Here is a 16291-nt window from a genome sequence, read left to right on the forward strand (position 1 = left end):
CGCGGGCACTGGCACAGGGTCCCTCATAGTGCAATCAAGTGTCTCTGACGGTGGTGGTGCACACCCGCCGTCAGACACACCGCTGTACTATGAGGGGCCCAGTGCCAGTACCGACGCAAACGAGTGGGCCCTCCTTGCTTGGGCAGGGCCCCAGCATTTGCAATCTTTACCTCTCCCTGCTCCTCCGCTGTGTAATCTGGGCCGTCAAATCCATACTGTGCCTGACACCGTCTGAGCCTGCCTCCTGATGTATAGACATATATTTTGAATGTGTACGCTATCCATACATGTTATCCGGGGATACGGTACCCTTTCTAACCTTTGTGCAATCACGTGCAATCCATACTGGGCCTAACACCGTCTGAGCCTGCCTCCTGAGACATATATTTTGAATGTGTACGCTATCCATACATGTTATCTGGGGATACGGTACCCTTTCTAACCTTTGTGCAATCACGTGCAATCCATACTGGGCCTAACACCGTCTGAGCCTGCCTCCTGAGACATATATTTTGAATGTGTACGCTATCCATACATGTTATCTGGGGATACGGTACCCTTTCTAACCTTTGTGCAATCACGTGCAATCCATACTGGGCCTGACACCGTCTGAGCCTGCCTCCTGATGTATAGACATATATTTTGAATGAGTACGCTATCCATACATGTTATCTGGGGAAACGGTACCCTTTCTAACCTTTGTGCAATCACGTGCAATCCATACTGGGCCTGACACCGTCTGAGCCTGCCTCCTGAGACATATATTTTGAATGTGTACGCTATCCATACATGTTTTCTGGGGAAACGGTACCCTTTCTAACCTTTGTGCAATCACGTGCAATCCATACTGGGCCTAACACCGTCTGAGCCTGCCTCCTGAGACATATATTTTGAATGTGTACGCTATCCATACATGTTATCCGGGGATACGGTACCCTTTCTAACCTTTGTGCAATCACCTGCAATCCATACTGGGCCTGACACCGTCTGAGCCTGCCTCCTGAGACATATATTTTGAATGTGTACGCTATCCATACATGTTATCTGGGGAAACGGTACCCTTTCTAACCTTTGTGCAATCACGTGCAATCCATACTGGGCCTGACACCGTCTGAGCCTGCCTCCTGAGACATATATTTTGAATGTGTACGCTATCCATACATGTTATCTGGGGAAACGGTACCCTTTCTAACCTTTGTGCAATCACGTGCAATCCATACTGGGCCTGACACCGTCTGAGCCTGCCTCCTGAGACATATATTTTGAATGTGTACGCTATCCATACATGTTATCCGGGGATACGGTACCCTTTCTAACCTTTGTGCAATCACGTGCAATCCATACTGGGCCTGACACCGTCTGAGCCTGCCTCCTGAGACATATATTTTGAATGTGTACGCTATCCATACATGTTATCTGGGGAAACGGTACCCTTTCTCACCTTTGTGCAATCACGTGTAATCCATACTGGGCGTGAGAACGGCTGGCGAGCTGTTAAGCAAGCTACAGCACCTGTGGTTTGCACACGTAAGTTTTTCATTTTTTCAGGAATGACGGTTAGGCCTAATTCCAGAACTGCGGTTGACCTGCACTTACTGGGAAATCATTGTTCGCGGGTAATAATTGTAATCAGTGATCCCCATCACTAACGTTGTTCAGCGGGTTATCTGCACCTGTAAGCGACAAACGCTGGCCTTTTCAGTGTAGCGCACATGCAGCCACGGACATGTAAGGGCATGACACACCAGTTATTGGCCAATCTCATGTGCCAGAGCCTCACGTGTCCCTCTAGTAAGCCGGACTCGGACCGCGGGGCATGACGGAGTCTCGTTCGTTAACGGAATTAAGCTTGCAATGTGTGCATCTGTTTTGTAGCTGGCATGGTTGAGGTTTCCCAGGTGGAGTCGAATTTAACCGTAGGCTCCACTCCTGGTGGTGCCCTTCTGGACATTCCTTTAAGGTTCAGCTTTGCAACCATACTGCCCACGTAAAACAAACACTTTGCCTTCATGAACGCTGTTTGGAGGGTCATGACTCGTGGGAATAACGCCGCCCAATCAGTTAACCTGCTAGAGAGATCCTTCATTGCTCTCAAGCATGACATCACACTCCCTAGGAAGAAGGTAATGCCACTGTGGCGACCGTACTCCTGGGGGCGACACAAGTGCACTGATGCCCAGCCACTGCTCGATGAATCTGCTGGTACATTGACCCAGACCACTACATTCCCCTCGCACGCTACACGACCTGAATCTGACCCTGATGAAACTCAGGTTACCCTTCCCATATACAGTTCCATCTTACACGGTGACAAAGAGGAAGCTGCAGATGAAAGTGCAGGTTCGGCCCACCCGCCATCAGACACACCACCGTACTATCAGGGGCCCTGTGCCAGTGCCATCGCCAACGAGTGGGCCCCCCCTGCTTGCTCAGGATCACAGCACTTGCAAAGTTGAAATACTGTGCAGTGAGATGGAAGATGGGGACGACAAGGAGTCCAGACAAGTACAGGGATTCCCTAGCGAGGAGACTTATTTGATTGTTTTCAATGTTGGGACAGCAATTTTTGGGGAGCACTATACTCTGGAGAATGATAGATGGGGCCCACCATACACTGGAACATACCAAAGGTGGACATCAGACACTGGAGCAGCATTTACAGGGCCCATTATACACTAGAGCATTAGAAATGGGGCCCATTATGTTTGGAGCATTATTTGGGCCCATAAGACAGTGGAGCTTCATCCATGGGGACCAACATATACTGTAGCATTATGTGGAGCTCATCATATACTGTTTCAAACATTATATGGGACCAATGATTCTGTATGGAGAAATAGATGGGCCTCGTCATGAGATGTAAAAAGTGAGGTATTTTTCATTGTACTATACCGCTATTTCTCTGCCGTATCGGAGCATGATGAGTTGTGGTATGTGTTAAAGGGGCGCTCTTTCGCCCAGGGCACATGAAAACCTGCAGACAGCCCTCCCCCCCCACAACTTTAGCCAAATAACCCCCATTTTTCAGTGCGTAACTTGTATTATGAAGTTAATTAAGGTTGACAAGCTTAAGTAAGAAGAATTGATGCTTTTGGCATTCAAATGGGCACTGTAGGTGTGTTTCCTGTCCTCCTCTCACTGCCGACTTTTATTCCCCATTGACTTACATTGGGTTTCGTGTTTCGGGACGACCCCGACTTTTCCCTATAATCGGACGATCTTGCTCGACCCGACTTTTGGAAAAGTCGGGTTTCACGAAACGAAACGCGACCCTAAAAAACCAAAAGTCGCTCAACTCTACTTATTACGCCTTCTGAACTCCTGACGCTGCTCTCTGGAAAAAACTCTATCACATTGCATAGGTTCAGACATCTGTTCAACAGGTGGCAACACCTCTCGTGCAGCTCTGCGTTCGCGCAAACGCCGATCAACCTGAATGGCTAAAGACATAGAATCGTCAAGACCAGAGGGAACAGGAAATCCCACCATAGTATCTTTTACGGCTTCTGACAAACCCTTCCGAAAGAGAGCTGCCAAGGCATTATCATTCAAGGCAGTAAGGACCGCCCACTTTCGGAATTTTTGACAGTACAATTCTGCAGAATCTCGACCCTGGCTCAATGCCAACAGGGTCTTTTCAGCCTGATCAATAGCATTAGGTTCGCCATACAACAACCCCAAGGCTTGAAAAAATGCGTTCACATTAGTCAGAATAGGATCATCTGGTTTCAAAGAAAACGCCCAATCCTGGGGATCGCCACGCAGCAAAGAGATGACAATTTTAACCTACTGCGCGGAGCTCCCTGACGAGTTAGGCTTCAAGGCAAAAAATAATTTACAATTATTTTTGAAATTCAAAAATTTAGACCGATCCCCAAAAAATACATCAGATGTAGGAATCTTTGGTTCAGCAGCATGTGAATGAGCAAGGTAGGCGGAAATTCCCCGCACTTCCGCAGCGAGCTGCTCCACACGATCAGACAATTGCTTTATCTCCATTGAGAGAAAAAAAAAAATTCCCCCTACGGCCTCAGAGATATAGGAAAAAATATACACACCTTTTTTTTTTATACAATTCTTTCCTGCAATTGAGTACCCTAGGATCTGCGGTATGGCGGGTGATTCTGAACCTGATGGCGGTGTCTGTTATGATTGAGTCACCGTAGGAGGCAAAAATAGAAATGCTAGCTAAGTCCAGAAAACCAGAGAAGTTGGCAGCTATCGGATTGCAGACCCCTGAACCTATGAACACAACTAGCAGTAGCCGTGGGGGGCTCCTACGATGCCCTAGGCCCCTCGATCACAGCCGGAGGACTACATAGCCTAAAGACAGAAAGGGAAATCTAAACTGCCCCAGAGCAGACCCCAAAGCAAAAGGCAGCCCCCCACATATAATGACGGTGAAGCAAGAAGAAAGAACAAAAAACAGACAGAAAGATAGACTGAGCAAAGATGGGGCCCAAGCTAGCTTAGATAGGAAAGGACAGGAAGGCTGCTGTCTGCAATCCGTGAAAAAACCCTATGAAAATAAGAGCCAACAAACTGACAGTAAAAAAGGCCCTGAAGACGCTAGGCTTCAAAAAAGGCTATGTCAGTACTCAGGAATATTCTGCAGACAGAGCAACAGGCAAAAGGAGATTCAGCTCACCCCAGCAGGGAATGGCAGAATCCAGAAAAGCAAGGAAAACAAAACACTAATGCAAAAAGGCAAAGCAGAAATCTTAGCTTTAGATGAGCAGGAATCAGACTGGTTTCCTAGAAGTCCACAGAGAAATCACCCGCAGGCCAGAAGGGCGTCGGCAGCCTTATATCCAGTCATTAACTCCACTCAGCCAGTCATCACCATCAGCCCCAGGTGTTTGACAATCAGGCTCACTACCTTTCTTCACCAGAATAGGGAGTTCCTCGGGCCTCAGTAGTGAAGGGGAAAATGAACACTCACAACAGGTGTCCATCCCTCTGTACTCGGTACCCAGCCACCACTATTTCTCCCGGTGTGCCGTCCCCACATTACACAAGCACGTGTCCCACAACATTAGCCGTGCCCTCAACAATGCAGTTACTGGGAAAGTCCACCTAACCACGGACACGTGGACAAGTGCTTGTGGGAATGGAAGGAACATCTCGCTGATGGCACACTGGGTTAACATACTGGAAGCCGGGAAACAGTCAGACCTTGTAATGGAACACGTCCTCCCGATACCAAGGACTGCGGGCCCTAGGTCAATCAGGGTTGTCCCCACAGTCTACAGCTCCTGCAACTCATCCTCTTCTCCTCTTCAGCATCCATCTCTGAAATGGCCACATCAGTCATAAGCTAGAAGCACTGCAGCACTGCTTCAGCCAAGCGGCAACAGGCTATGCTGAAGCTAATATGCTTAGGTGACAAACCGCACAATGCTGAATAGTTGTGGACAGCTCTGAAAGAGCAAGCAGATCTGTGGCTGACATTGCTGAACCTACAGCCAGGCATGGTTGTGTGTGACAATGGCCGGAACCTGGTGGCAGCTCTGAGGTGAGGTGAGCTCACACACGTACCATGCCTGGCCAATACGTTTAACCTCATGGTTGAGCGGTTTCTCAAAACTTACCCAGAGCTGCCGGATCTGCCCGTCAAAGTATGACTGGTGTGTGATGTCCCCTCGTGTTGGAACTCTATACTGCAGATGATGGGAAGGATTTGTGAGCAGAAGAGGGCATTTGTTGACTACCAGCATCAACAAGGCCATCAGTATTCAGTTCAGACTTCACACATAAGACCTCAGGAGTGGACATGGATATCGGACATATATATCATCCTCCAAAACTTTGAGAACTTTAACAAGATGGTGAGCTGCGACGACGCAATAATTAGCATCACCATCTCGCTTCTCTGTGTTCTGAAATGCTCTCTGCTCACAATCAAAGAATATGCATTGCTGTCGGAGCATGATGAGATGGCGCAAGGAACCATACAGGGTGATTACACACAGCCCAGCCTCATCTCATCCCAACATGGATTGGATGACAATGAGGAAGAGGAGGAGGAGGAGGAACAGGAGCTAGTTTCAGGTGCTATAGATAGTACTACTTGTACTACTGTCATACTGTCTGTTCAGTGTGGATGGCCTGAGGACAGGGAGGAGGAGGAGGAGAACATGGTCAGTCATCCTCTTGGTGAGGACACTGAAGTCTTGTCTATTAGCAGTATGGCATGCATGGCTGAGTTTATGTTACGCTGCCTTTCCCGTGACCCTCGCTTTCTCAAAATTTTTTGTGACAGTCATTACTGGTTGGTGACATTTCTAGACCCACGCTACAAAGAGAACTTTCTATCTATAACTCCTGAGGCGGACAGGTCTACTAAAATGGAGCAGTACCATCAGTCTCTTGTTGTGGAATTACTAAAAAAATTCCCATCTGAAAACGATGGCGGCAGAGATCACAGTTTGTTGGACAACCAAGGAGTACAGGCGAGAGAGACACAACTCCAATCCAGCAGAAGCAGGGGAACACTGTCAAAGTTCTGGTAGGTTTTCTCAGACCCTCCCATCGCACAGGCCCTGAGGTACTCTCACAAGGAGCACAAAGTTTGTGAAGATACTGAGGGAGTACGTTGCTGACCGTACCAACATCCTGCGTTATCCCTCTGAGCCTTATAATTATTGGGTATTCAAGCTGGCCACGTGGCATGAACTGACCCTCTCCGCCTTGGAGGTCCTGGCCTGCTCTGCTGCTAGCGTTTTGTCAGAGCGTGCTTTTAGAGCCGCTGGTGGAATTATAATTGAGAAGCGCATCTGCCAGTCAGCTGAAAATGCTGACAGGCTGACTCTTATAAAAATGAACAATAGCTGGATTGGGCCAGACTTCTCAACAACACCAATTGATAGCAGCGTAACATAAACTCAAATCCAGTATCTTTTTTTGAGAGGTCTATTCCCATGCACCTCTTCACACCCACACATGGGTATATGATTCCTGGTTTTTGCTATTTACTGTTGTCCTCCTCCTTTTCCTCATCCTCATCCTCCTCCACCATATCACCAGGGTGACCATGGTCCGTGATGCAACATCTACATAATTTTTTTAAAGGATGTTTATGATACCCGTAAAAAAAAATTGGTATACATTATGTTCATGTATACCCCCAGGGCAAATGTTTGTCATCCCATACACTTAGTGCATGGGCATTACAAGTATAGGAGACCCATTCCTTTCTAATGGGAACATTTTTTATGAGGCCCTCCTCCACGTCTCTTCCAAGGGGCACTGGAGTGCCTCCAAATTTTTGGCAGCCCTTGCATTCACTGTATAGGCAAACAGTATGGGAGGCCCACTTCCTAATAATGGGAACATTGATTTCAGGAGGCCCTCCTGTACGTCTATTCAAAGGGGTATTGGGGTGTATCCAAATTTTGGGCAGCCTGCTACTCACTGCATACACAATAAGAGTATAGGAAACCCACTGTTTAATAATGGGAACAACAAAGCATAGCCGGCTGATGGCTCTCTAAGAATAGTGAGGGCTGACTGCTGGCCCATTAAGAATAGTAAAGGCTGCCTGATGGCCTTATAAAAATAGACTTTGTGTGTTTCTGAGTCCCATAATTGAAACAGGATGTGTCTGATGATGTGCCACAAACCACATGGCCAGATAAGGTTGTAAAATGTTATAATGACATTTCACAGTGAATGCATTTGTCTTGGTTGAAAGCAATGTTAAAGTTCAAAAACGCATCAAAAACGCTACGTGTGAACATAGCCCAAGATGTGGAGGAGCATTATTGTTTTTGGTTATTTATTTTGCCTTATATACAAGTCAATACCCTGGAAAGGATGTTCCTTAACATATTTCCCAGAAAAATACATTTTGATTTCATTTTTGTAAGTTCTATTGTGAGTCTGTAAAAGTGACGTAAGACTCTTGACAACATTGTTCACAGCAGTGACCTGGGAGTCAGAAATGCTTCCAGGAATCTTCCCCATGATGTTTCCATGTCATTTGAGCACTGTTCCCATTGATTTCCACATAGTCCCCTAAAATATAGCCCAGGGGTAAGCCGCCGGAAAAATGCTTGACTTTCCCATAGACTTACATTGGGCTCGTTGCTTGGGTCGAACATCCAAGCGTTCCAATTTGATCGACCCGAGCATTTTAGTGCTCACCCATCACTTGTAACTAACAATCAATGTATTTCATTGTGAGTCTGAAATATAGAGAAGAAAAGAAAATTTAATTAATATTTGCGTTATGTTTCCATCTATTTCTCACCTATATTTTCATGCCTGTTTTCCATCCATCTGTCTGTTTTGGAGTCGAAGACATTATACTTGCATAAAATAAAACTTTTATTCTATAAACATGTGTGAACTTTGTCTATTGTTAATTTATCATCAAAACTGAAGACTTTGGGGAAGATGAAGTTATTTGTGCTATTTATTCTCCAGGATCAAGTCTACTGGTGGGATTCAAAGGAACAGCTGGACAGTTTCTGGGTAAGTGGACACAAGTTTAGTTTTGAAATGTTAATGTCCTAAAAGGTAAAAAAAAAAGTTGGCCTGTCATTAATCAGTAAATCCCATTAGGGGCCTTTTAATTATACAATAAACTGTGATACTTCCGTAATGTCGGCATTGTCCTATTGTCCCCTGTCTGTGGCCATCACTAGCCATGACAATTTATTGAGCAGGAAACATGCAGATAGGTGACCCCCAATCTACTGCGAGCGAGGATAGCCATCAGACTGTCTTGCTCAGATTCATCTTTGATCCCAGCACTTACAGTCAGATGTCAGCTATATGTCACATGTTGGGGAGGAGTCGAAAGGATAAATGCATTCAGTGTGGAAAATCCCTCTAAGGTATGGCCTTTAGGATTAGTGAAGTCTATGGTGTCAGACCTTTGCTTTATTGACCAATTTAAATTCAAGACAATATTATTTTATAAAAAAAAGACCCGAACTGTATATCTAACTGCAAGCTTCATTTTAGGTGGGACTGTATTCACTCCCGGAGGACGGCAATTTGTTGTGGTGTTTCAGTCACAACCAATAGATATCCCTGTATGGGAAATCATTACTGATGAGACTTGTCCATTTTTCGACTCGGCATCTAAGTCCATGTTGTTGAAGGAGGCCACAGTTAGGAAAGGAGAACCAGTGACATTCCAGTACCCAAATCCCCAGCAGATTACAGGATCAGGAATATCTTCCAATATGATGATCATTAAAGCCAATGCTGAAATCACAGTGATGTCCCGTAACTTTGGAGGAACCAGTGGAGACATTGCTTTGCATTACCCGGTTGACAAGTGGGGAACAAAATACAACATATTTACCCCGACTGATGGACCTTCAAAACACCGTGCACAGTTTGCTGTTGTTGCTTTTGACATTTCAACTACAGTTACCATAAACCTCAGCGGAACTGTATATTACAATGGGAAGAATTATGATAAGGGTGACACCATCACCATGGATCTGCAGCCATTCGAGTTTCTGGAGTTGCAGAGTAAAGATGACCTCTCCGGAACCATGGTGAACTCTCAACATCCTGTGGCCATCCTATCTGGCCATTCATGTGTTCCTGGTTTTTTAGGTTGCAGCCTTGTTTATGAACAGCTCCTGCCTGAAGAAAATTGTGGAAAGTTCTACTTTGTCTCAGTCCCTTCCTTATTTAGTGACAGCGAAGTTTATGTCTTGGCATCTAAATCCACATATCTGGAGTACCAGTCAGGTGAAAAAAAGCTGAAGACCACCATAGAAGAAGGAAAACCGATGAAGTTTAAGGTTTCTATGTCTGAGCCCTTATCCATCCACAGCACAGAGAATATTCAGGTTTTTCTTTATGGCTTTAGCGGCAATTTTGAAGGCAAACCCTTTGGATCTTTCATGACCAAAATCCCAGATACTGAATCGTTCTTCCATAATTACACACTCATTGGACAGAAAGGATTTGACAATAATTTGGCTATTATTACAGCGAAGGCCTCGAGTGTGTCTGGATTCTTATTTAATGGGAAACCTCTACAAAATGCAAAATGGAAGGCAATCCCTGACTCTGAGTACGTCTGGTCAGAATATGGTTATGGTGGAGGCATCAGTTCCAACACAATGCAAAATCCCATAGCACCTTTCGGTCTTGTAACTATGGGGTACTCAGAGGACATGGCGTATGGGACAGTGGCAGCGGGTATGCAAGGTGTGTATGTCATATTTTTCAGTATATCACATCTATTGTGTCTGGCTTTTGGACTTGTTTTGACTATTTTTGACATTTTCTTTCCAGGTCCTGTGTGTCCAGTACTCTATCCAATTGGTAATTCACATCTACACAACGAGAAATATTTGTAACAAGTGAAAAGAAAAATACTTGCAAACTATCACCATTTAAATGGTCCATAACGAGCTCCGATTCAGCAAGTTGATTGTCTCTGGTTTCTATCATGTAACAATTGTCTTCCTCTTTATTCCCCTCCCCCACACTTCTGACTCTGTTGTCGGCAGTTCGTCCCTTCTTTACACTTAGAGATCTGATGATTTTAAAGTCATCATGAAGGATACAATCAATAACAAACCAATCAGATCTTGTTTGTCGTTGCATCGATGGAAATATGAATATTGGACAATGGTTAAGAAGGAACCTCTATAAGGAGGATCGTCCACCCCATGTAAAAGGTCCCTAACTAGTAACAATGTGTCATTTTTCCATGCTCATGGGCAAACTTTTTTGTCTTTTACATACATGAGATTTTTAGAGTTTACTTTCTTTTTCTCAAACTTTTTATGTCTTTTTCAACTTGCTCCATTTGCTGCAGTTTCAAAATTCTAATGTCAGTATCCAAGAGTAACATTTAAATGACATAATATCAAGGATTAGCGAATGAGCTAATTTGGCAAAATTTGAAGTCACCAGATTGTGTGAATTTTCCCAGGAAATTTGAATTGTGCAAAATTATTCTCTGCGAGTTGAATGTCCATTATTATGATATGGAGTCTCTAGAAATTTGAGAAAATAATAAACAAAATATGCAAAAGAGAAAAAAAAAATATTTATGCTCACCTGAATTCTCACCTCTCCGGCTCTTCTGCTCCTGGGGTCTATCACAGAGGGAAGTCTCAGACTAGCCCGGGATTATAGTGCTAGTAGCAATGATAAGAATATGTGACAAAAACCAGAGAGTAGATGGTGAGGAGCAGAGGGTCCAGAGAGGTGATTGGTAAGGTAAGTATAAGGATGAATTTTTAAGCTTTCGATGGCCCTCTAAGGTTCAACAAAATGGTGGCCAGCTGACTGCCACTTTGGTAACTCTGTGCAGAAATAAATAATAAAAAAATAGCATTTTTGCAAATGCAGATTTTTTTGGAATTCAATTCTACTCTATTTGCTCATCTATACCAGTGATGTCTCATTGTGGAACCTAGAGGCCAAAAATGCAGAGTGCCAATGAGTAGTGATGGGCTAACTCCTAGATGTTCGAGTTCCACTGAACATTTTAAAAAGTTTGATTCGGGTAACAGATCAGCTTCCAAATCTAAATCTAGACCTCATGTAGATGAATTGAGTGCCCGAACATCCGTTGTTTGCCATGCTGTCATCTGCATGACAGTATGGCAAACACTGCCTCTGATGGGCGGTAAGATGACAGTGTGAGCCAGCAGCTGTAACTGGCAATAAAAAGTTTATCGTCGGTCACAGAGGTGTCAGCTGACGAGAGAGTACTAACCCCATTAGCCTACACCTGCTGCCACTGATAACAGTGAGAGCAGGCTCTGTGAATGGGAGTATTCATCGGCAGGCGCCTGCACTATAAATGAGTAAATAAAAAAATGACATAGGGTCTGTTCTATTTTGATACCCAGCTCAAGCAAAACTGACAGCTACAGGCTGCAACCCTCACTTTTCAGCTTTATCATCTATCGTTATCAAGATTAGAGGGGTCCCCTCACTGTTTTTTAAACATTATTTAAAGAAATAATTAAAAAGAAAAGCGGCATGGGGTTGTCCCCATTTTTGACAACCAGCCAAGCTATAGCAGGCAGCTGGGGGCTGGTATTCTCAGGCTGGTAAAGGGCCAAATATATTGGCCCTCCCAAGCCTAAAAATAACATCCCATTGCCAACGCCCAGAAAAAGTGCATCCATTAGATGTGCCAATTCTGGTGCTGTGACAGGCTTTTCCCACTTGTGGTGGCAAGTGCAATTCATACTTGTGGGGTTGATGTCACGTTTGTATTGTCCATTGACATCAGGTACAGGGGTTAGTAATGGAGAGTCGTCAATTAGACACCTATCTATTACTAACCCCATAGTCATATTGCAAGTAAAAAATAGTTAGAATAAAGGCCTTTATTTGAAATAAAAATAACCACACTTTTTAACAAATGTATTTAAAAATAACAAAGTTATACTCACCTCCATTGAAGCCCTTGTTAGCTGTAAAGGAAACAGAAAATAATAAATAACCATGATACTCACCTTACACCTTATTCACCGATGCCCATGTTCCCTGTGAAAAAAGGAAAAATAACAACCTTATCCCTCACCTGTCTGAAGTGAAGATAATCCAGAATGTCCCACAATAATTTGGATGATTTTGAGAGCGGCCACATTTTCTCCTGTCTGCATTCACATGCATGCAGGTGGCGGACAGCATAATGACGCTGTTAACCCACAGATTAATGGCATATCTGCAGGTTAGCAGCATTATTTCTGGTGACAGGTTCCCTTTAGATTAACTACCTAGAGTAAATGCAGAAAATTGAAAAATTTAAATATTGAAACCACTTGTAATATTGGTTGCACCAAGACAATGAAATTATTCTTGTCAGCAGAAACTTTATAAATTTGGTAATACTTATTTATAACAGGGATTGAACAATTCCTTTTTTTTTTGTTTTTTTAAGAAGTCGTCTACAGGTGACCGTGCAATGAATTGCAGGAGAGGCGTAAACAAGTAAGTCTCCAAAAGTATAATATTGTAATGTTAAAATAATATCCTTCTTTAAATAATCTGCATATTTTTTAAATGTCTTCAAATTGAGACATGTAAGGAGATAAACTGCTTTAATGGTAGTTTTCCGCTATCTCGGTGTTTGCGGGCAGGTGTCAGCTGTATAACACCGCCAGCATCTGCTGTACTGAGCAGACATGGCTTTGAACTGCTTCCATACTCTCACACCCAACAAAAAGGGCTCTGAAGACAAAATCGTGTTCAGAATGGACAATCCCTCTAATTTATGGACGATTCTGATTAGTGATTGTCTATGGTGCTAGAATTTAGTCAGAAAATGAAATCTGAAAATTCCTGTTCAAAATATAGTTATGGTGATTGCTTGAGCTCCAACACTATGCAACATCCCACAACACTGGAGATGAGCGGATCAGGCAAAATTTGAATTCTCCTGTTCGCACAGATTTTCCCGGGAAGTTCAAATTTAATGTCCATTGTTATGTTCTGAGGTCTTTCTACAGATCCGAGAGCATAATAAATGTACTATTGAAAAAAGTCAAGAAAATCCTTAATCTCACCTCACCACTCACCTGTCCGCAACTCACTGTCACCCTTAGGCTGAAGTCACACACAACGAATAAAAAATCGGTCCCATTTTAACGGTACGAAATTGCACAAAGAATTCTTGTCCAGGGATCCGTCTGTCATCCCATTTTCCGGCGATGAACCGATTTTATTCGCATCTAAGCATCAAATTGACATCCAATGTCAATGCCTGATGCTCTTTCCTGTTGACCTGGAGAAGTCTTGCGATTTAATCGCAAGTCACATGTGTGGTGCGTTTTCAATGCGATTTTTAATCGCATCCATAGACTTGCATTGTCGAATCCGATCCGAAAATCGGTGACAATCAGCATGCTGCAATTGTCTTGGTCCGAGGAACGGATCCGATAAAAAAACGGATGATGTGAGCAGCACCATAGAATAACATTGGGACGAATGCAATGCGATTTTTTATCGCATTGCATTCGTCCGATTTAATCGCTAGTGTGACTCCGGCCTTACAGTCTTAGCTGCATCATCAGATTACTACCGCTTGAACTGAAATCCCCTGTCCCTTTGCACTAGGTCAGTACTTCCAGGTTTTAATACACCTGAGAGGATTCTGCACAAGCATATGAAAGATCCCAACATCAAAATCACAAGGCGTGTGCCACGACCTTGCATGCACATGTTCAGAAATCTCCTTGTCCCACTCAAACCGGGAAGGCTCAGTCCAGTGTGGGAGGCTCAGGTACTTCAAAGCAAGCAGTGGTAACATAGTAACATAGTAACATAGTAATTAAGATTGAAGGAAGACTTTAGTCCATCTAGTTCCATCCATATCCTATCCTAACCTGCCCTAACATGTTGATCCAGAAGAAGGCAAAAAACCTCATGTGGCAGTAAGCTTCACTTGGGGAAAAAAATTCCTTCCCGACTCCACATACAGCAATCAGACTAGCTCCCTGGATCAACGCAATATCAAGGAAACTAGTGTATATAACCAGTAACATTATACTTTTCAAGAAAAGAATCCAGTCCCTTCTTAAATTTAAGTAGGGAATCACTCATTACAACATCATACTGCAGAGAGTTCCATAGCCTCACTGCTCTTACAGTAAAGAATCTGCGTCTGTGATTATGCTTAAACCTTCTTTCCTTCAGACGTAGAGAATGTCCCCTTGTCCCTGTCACAGGTTTAAGAGTAAAAAGGACATTAGAAAGGTCTTTGTACTGTCCCCTCAAATATTTATATGGAGCGCCCCGCGCAGGGCCGTGGGGTACTCGGTATCGGGCCCGTTGACTTCAATGGGGGACGTCGCGGCGGCGGTGACCCGGTCCGTGGCCCTGGGGCGTCCAGTAAATAAAATAGGGGAAAGATGTGTGATATTGAAGTGTGGTAAAAATGAAGAGAAAGTTTATAGATAAATACGTGATGCCACCTGTGGTATTCTGGTCAGAGGCGACCAGCGCTGCGGTGTTGTTCCCCTGAGACTGCTGGTGTGTCGCAGCTGAGGTGAAAATAGCTCTCCAGGGCAAATATGTTTGATTAATAGTTAAGATGGCGGTGGACGTTGGGGTGCAGAGAAATGAGAGAGGGACACAGAGATATGCAGTTTCTTTACCTTTTACTGGCAATTGGTTGCAATCCGGAGTACCACATACAGGTGATGGATTGAGTCCGGCTCACCTGGAGGCATTCAGGGGATCCACCCTGCCAGGTGGGGGTTTGGGACCTTCCTTCTGTGCTTTGTGTGTGGGTCTCTGCTGTTTGTAACTAAGCTGTGACCCTCTATTTCTTGATGGTTTCTCTAACCTGTACGGCTGACAGCGTGAGCCTATTTCACGGGTACCGTCCTTTTCACCATCAGCCCCGGGCTCCTTATCTGCTGCCGTGCCCTCAGGTGTTCAATGTTGCACAGGAACTTACAGTCCCCTGTACTTTCAGATTCGGTGATCAGGACATACAGCTCCTGACCATCAAGGACTCTGGCGTCCCTTTTCTCTCTATTAGCGCTTCGCTCTGGGGTCTGCTATACTCAGTTTTTAGCTTCCCCAGAGCCTCTCTGTTTCTGCTCTTGTCCCTTTCCCTCTTCACAGATCAGCTCCCTGTCTCCAACTCCTCACAGATCAGCTTCCCATCCTGAACTGACTGGACCTTCCAGAAAGATCTCTTTTTTTACCTCAGGTTTACTGTCTTGTCATTTACTCACAGCTGCTCTCGTTTCCATGACAACCCCCTCAGCTCACTTCTAGCTGACTCACCAACCCCATCTGCTGGCCAGAATTTATAAGGCAGCTCCCTTTTCTGACCTGCAGCAGGAATTGTGATTTAATCTACAATATGTTACCTGGCATGGGGGCCCACCTTCTGCCTCCAAGCATGACTTTACCCATTAGAGGGAGGTAATGTCACTGTGACAACCGGATGTATATGGGGTGTCACATATACATTGTAATAAGATCACCCCTAAGCCTTCGTTTTTCTAAACTAAATAACCCCAAGTGTAATAACCTGTCTTGGTATTGCAGACCCCCCAGTTCCCTTATAACCTTGGTCGCTCTTCTCTGCACCTGCTCCAGTTCAGCTATGTCTTTCTTATACACCAGAGACCAGAACTGTACGCAGTATTCTAAGTGTGGTCGCACTGGTGACTTACTTAGAGGTAAAATAATGTTCTCCTCATGAGCATCTATGCCTCTTTTAATGCATCCCATTATTTTATTTGCCTTTGCAGCAGCTGCCTGACACTGGCCACTAAATGTGAGTTTGTCATCCACCCATACACCCAGGTCTTTTTCAGTGACAGTTTTGCCC

This window comes from Dendrobates tinctorius, unplaced genomic scaffold, assembly GCF_039654945.1.
Source record: "Dendrobates tinctorius isolate UK_male_01 unplaced genomic scaffold, ASM3965494v1 ptg000028l, whole genome shotgun sequence".
In the NCBI taxonomy this organism is placed as follows: domain Eukaryota; kingdom Metazoa; phylum Chordata; class Amphibia; order Anura; family Dendrobatidae; genus Dendrobates; species Dendrobates tinctorius.